The sequence below is a fragment of the Sinocyclocheilus rhinocerous genome, unplaced genomic scaffold (genome assembly GCF_001515625.1).
Source record: "Sinocyclocheilus rhinocerous isolate Xijiao unplaced genomic scaffold, SAMN03320098_v1.1 scaffold1, whole genome shotgun sequence".
Classification (NCBI taxonomy): Eukaryota; Metazoa; Chordata; class Actinopteri; order Cypriniformes; family Cyprinidae; genus Sinocyclocheilus; species Sinocyclocheilus rhinocerous.
The window spans coordinates 1,405,998-1,411,302 of record NW_015638974.1 but is presented as its reverse complement, the minus strand read 5'-3'; the positions used below and the strand labels follow the sequence as shown (position 1 = coordinate 1,411,302).

At 34.4% G+C, this 5,305-nt stretch overlaps 1 protein-coding gene across 1 annotated transcript in view; it reads right to left on the bottom strand.

Moving 5' to 3' along the window:
- Positions 1–5,269: 5,269 nt before the first annotated feature.
- LOC107750445 (general transcription factor IIE subunit 2-like) overlaps positions 5,270–5,305 on the bottom strand; it is a 14,553-nt gene continuing 14,517 nt past the window's right edge. The window contains exon 10 of the mRNA XM_016565816.1: positions 5,270–5,305. The gene's annotated coding sequence lies outside the window, so the exon portion shown is untranslated.

The following is a 5,305-nucleotide window of genomic DNA, read 5'->3' as shown; positions in this document are numbered from 1 at the left end:
GGTTTTGTGGAAAAACGTAACACTTTTGTCAGTGTATGAATAATAGGCCTATATTTTGTATCTGCATATTATTTTCTTATTAGTTTTTTTGTTGTTTAAATTTTTAATTGGAAGCATATGAAGGAAAAGCATCCAACAAGTGCATACATGTGAATTGTACTGTACTGTACATGCACGCATTTGAACCAAACCTCTTAACCGCAAAACAGCAACACTGCCACCAAGTGGACACGAGATGCACTGCAGTTGCGGTCAGATTTGAGATCAAATAAAAACAGTTTTTAAACGCAATATTAGGTTTTTAAATAGTTAAGCAGATTACTTTGTGATAGTTTGGTTTTCAATCACAGTTGGCAGTTTAGCCCTTGTATTGTTTATTAACAGAAATTCAGAGCAGGTCACAATCACCCGGATGTCATAGCTCATAAAACATTTCCCCCATTTCCTATAATGGGATGAATTATTAGTTCATTATGACTAACAGCCTATTCTAAAAGCAGGAAGGAACATACACACATGTGAAGCTTATCAGTAGAGAAAATAGAGCTATCTCTGTGTTTTGAAGAGGTCAAGTTGTGTGTGAAAGGTTGAGGAGGAAACACCCGGTGTCCCATTATATGTAAATAATATTGTTCTCTTCTTTGCTCAACCACGCAGGTGTTGTAATGCACCTAAACTGATTTACTTAAAGGGATAGTTCACCCTGTTAATTTACTCACCCTCAGACCTGCCGAGATTTAGGCGACTTTTTTTCTTCTTCAGTAGAAGATATTTAGCTGAAACCGTCCTCCTTGGTGATTCATCCAATGCAAGTCAGCAGCTGCCTGTTTTTAAGAATAAAAAACAGTGTATCAAGGAACACAAAATTAATACTCATGGCTCCTGGCTCGGACTGAAGACCGATGAGCCGCTGATATGCGCATGCGTGAACCGAGAGCTTGAATGAAGGGGCCAAATTAAAGTTTTTATGGTTTCTCTTTACGTAAAAAGGTGAGCTGATGAAGACTAGTTTACTCACTTTATATGCTTTAGAGTAGACATGTAAAACATCCATGTTTCACATCATTATTGGGTGCTTTAATAATATAATTGCGTATACGTTACGTCATTGCGTGATTACGTAAACGAACTAGTGAATTTAACTATTCTGAATGACCCATATATTCATTTTTTTTTTCTTATTAAAGGGACAGTTCACAATTCAGTTGCTAGTCCCCATTGACTTGCATAGTTTTTCTTCTTCTTCTCCATACTGTGGAAGTCATTGGGGACCAACTGAAGGTGAACTATCCCGCTCGAAATTGCTGCTTGGTTTGAAATTACGAAAAAAAAGAAAGAAAAAAAAAATTCGAAATTTTGCTAAAGTGACAGCATCTGTAGTAATCTCTTATGTTTGTTTAATTTTATATATGCATCCTATTATTTGGCCGGTAGTAGTAGCCTAATATTTGTGCAAATAAAATCTAAAAATAATATTCAGCGAGCTGTGCATAGCCTACACAAACCACAATTATTTGGCACACCGATCCAATCTTCACGAAAGCACCGTCAAATATAGGCCTATCCATTATAATCAAAGTCTCATTCTTTTTTTGTGTGTGTCTTTTTTAGTCTTTCTAAAATTATGAATATGCGTTATTATTCAGCATATTAAAAAAAACACCCACCATAAATTATTCATCAGTTAAGTTGATTGGTCATTGTCATTACTGACAGACTCTTAAAGATCAGTTTTTTTCCCTTTAATAGAATGAAGACACCTACTGGCTTCGTTCGTGCGTGCGTGACAGAGAGAGAGCGAGAGAGCGTGAGAGAGTGAGTGTGTGTGTGTGTGTGTGTGATCGTGTGCAGGAGTGTTGCTGGTATCGTTGCTGTGGTGATTACCGGTGCTTTGTTCCCCAGTATTTTGGGTTAATCAGCTGTGCAATTGTTGGCATGGTGACTAATGAGGATGAAACCCAGCACTGACAATATTTTATATTCTTTGCACTGAAAGACTTCAAATATGTATTTCAGCAATGATCATTCTGTTACAATGCATTCAAAAACTGAAAATCTGAAATCTAATTGCACGAAGGTGCCAAATTAGTGAGATAATACAAACATGTGCATTATATAAAAACCTACACTTTCTCATTCATTTTTCTTATTTGATTTGGAGCTACAAAACAAGAGGACTGTCGCCAACAACTGAATGTGGTTAAAGATACACTGTAAAAAAAATTCCGTAAAATTTACGGTAAAAAACCGGCAGCTGTGGTTGCTGGAATTTTACCGTAAAAAATACGGTAGCAACGTTTTAGGTTTTACGGTTTTAACTTAAATTTACAGTTAAATACCGTAATTTCATTAACTGATATAATGTTAATATACCAACCTATTGAAGTACTGAAATCTGTTTTGTACCTTTGTAATACACTGATAACCACCAAATGCAGGTGGTGATGAGAAAGTCACATGATGAAACAAAGCCCATTAAAAGCAGCTTTTAAATAATAACATATATAGAAGGCGCACAGTGTCATTCACACAAACACTAAACACCATCATGGTAACACACATGAAACTGAAATAATGCAATAAACATTCATTAACAACATTACGTATAACACACAACCCTAATATACAAAACTGATAAGAAAAAACATAGTTATTTAAACAAAAAAACATCAAATTTGAAATGTAACGCAGGGAATTCTGGGAATGTCAATTTACGGTTATTCACTGTAAATGATACGGTCTTTTTCACTTCCAAAAACGGTATACTACCGTAAAATTAATGTCCAATACATGTAATGTCCAATACAGTTTTTAACCGTATATAGTAGGGGAATTTACCGTTAACCATTTAACAGGTTTTTACTGTAGCATTTTTACAGTCTTTTACCGTTAAATTCACGGCCATTTTTTACAGTGTAGATTTGAAATCAGAAATAGAAGCATTTAACAACTGAACAAAATAAATAATGAATACTCGCACACCTCCATCCTTTACCGTTTGTGTGATATTGAAAACTCATAAATATTCTTTACATAACAACAAATGCTCCTCTATATAAATATAAAACACCAAATCCTTAAACACAACTGCAGCACATGAGGAAAGTCTCCAGGCTCTAACAGATGGAGAAACATAACTCCTACTGATTTATTCATTTTCGAGGCCAGTTCCATAAACAAGGCTCCACAATCCAGTAGGTATCAGCAAAAGCACCAAGATACACTCATTTTTTGTCATTTTAATGTTCCCCTTGGTGAACCCCTTGTAAGTGCGGGAATCCAATAGACATTATATTCAGTAAACACAAGAACTTGCAGTAATTTTATGAATACTGCATTTTCATTTATTAAATCACATTTAATAAACAGGAGGTTAATATCTATAATTCTAAAGAGTGCACTGCTGCAAGCTAAATATTTGACTAGAATATTTTGAATGAGCACATGAGAATGTCAGCTTTTAACAGTTGAATTACGGTAAATGATCTTTAAAAGCATTTCAAGGCTAATTTCAGGACAGAACATTCTAAACAAAACAACAAAGCAGTTACGTTTTTTTTTATCATTGAGGCTGGGCCTTGAAAATGAAGACGCTGTATTATATCAAACCTTTCAGCCTACATGCACATTATCAATTTGACACAAAGCAGAACCCTTGCAGAGCTGTCACGTGCCATCAAAACCACCATTAAGAAGCTTCTGATGAAGACACGAGCCGCAGAGGTTCACACTCACATTTATGCATGACCAGAGGTGCCTAGCAACAAGAAGTGTGCTGATCAAGTGCATCTGTTCTTTTAAAAATACTTTTTTTTGTTGTTTTGTTTAGTGCTAGAACTGATTTTTGTGTAAGACAAATTCGTTTGTGGAATTTTGTTTTGCAGTTTGAATGTAATTTTCTCCAAAACAGTGTAGTTAATTTCTTTATAACAAAGATGTAGATGAGTTTGTTTCTTTATCAGATTTGGAGAAATGTAGCATTGCATCACTTGCTCACCAGTGGATCCTCTGCAGTGAATGGGTGCCGTCAGAATGAGAGTCCAAACAGCTGATAAAAGCATTACAATAATCCATAAGTAATCCACAGCACTCCAGTCCATCAGTTAACATCTGGAGAAGACAAAAGCTGCATGTTTGTAAGAACCAAGTCTATCATTAAGGTATTTTATCTTTAAATCTTTTGCTTCTGGCCAAATACATATTCCATAATCCATACAGCCCATAATCCATACAGTCCATAATCCAAAATAGTCCATAATCCATAATAACGCTTCCTCCAGTGAAAAAGTCCATCTCCTGTTGTCTCTTACATCAAAATCCACCCACATATTGATTTAGAGCTGTTTGAAGTTGAAAGTCTTGATGGATTTGTTTCTTGCACAAACACGCAGCTTTTCACTTCACAAGACATTAACTGATGGACTGGAGTGGTGTGGATTATTGTGATGTTTTTATCAGCTGTTTGGACTCTCATTCGGAGCAAAACAAATTATTTTAGATGTCATTCGGAAAGCTCTTTCAAGAAGCTGCTCAGAATAATGGATCAGTGTGGACCAGGAGCCATATTTACAAAAAATCTTAAGCCTAAAAGTTGATTTAAAGAAATTTAGGAGCAACTCTGCATGATTTCATATTTAATGTTAAATATGATTTATATATTTAATGTTTTAAAATATATTTAATGTTTTGAAAAGAAGTCTCTTATTCTAACCAAGACAGCAAAAACAGTAATATTCTAAAATATTATTTGACTTCCTAGAAACTTTTTATTGTTGTTGCTTGTTTTATTGTTGTTGTGCTGCTTAATATTTTTGTGGAAACTAATTTTTCAGGATTCTTTGATGAATATAACATATTCTTATTGTAAGCAAACTTATTGTTTTTGCTGAATAAAAGTATTCTGATAAGATATTATTATTATTATTATACGAATTCTACTAATAAGAACAATATAAAATCGCACTAAGGATTAATGAGCAACTAGATTCATGAATATTAATCAGGTTGTGTGCGTTTGCGCGAACTGATTCTGTGTGTGTGTGTGTGTAAAACCTTCACAACACTTTTTGTGTGCTTATATAAAGCCATTTTTAAACACATGAATAACTTTGAAAGGAAACAACGTATGTGGTTTGATTGCTCTTGTTTAATCTTTAAATCTAAAAAAAGAAGAGCTTAAATGTCCATTTTTAAAGCACTAGCAAAAAGTAAAACATCACAGTGGAAAGAAAATATTTAAAATCCATACACATTCGTGTCACTCAGTGCAGTTCTAAGGTGTGTGTGTGTGTGTGTGTGTGTGTGT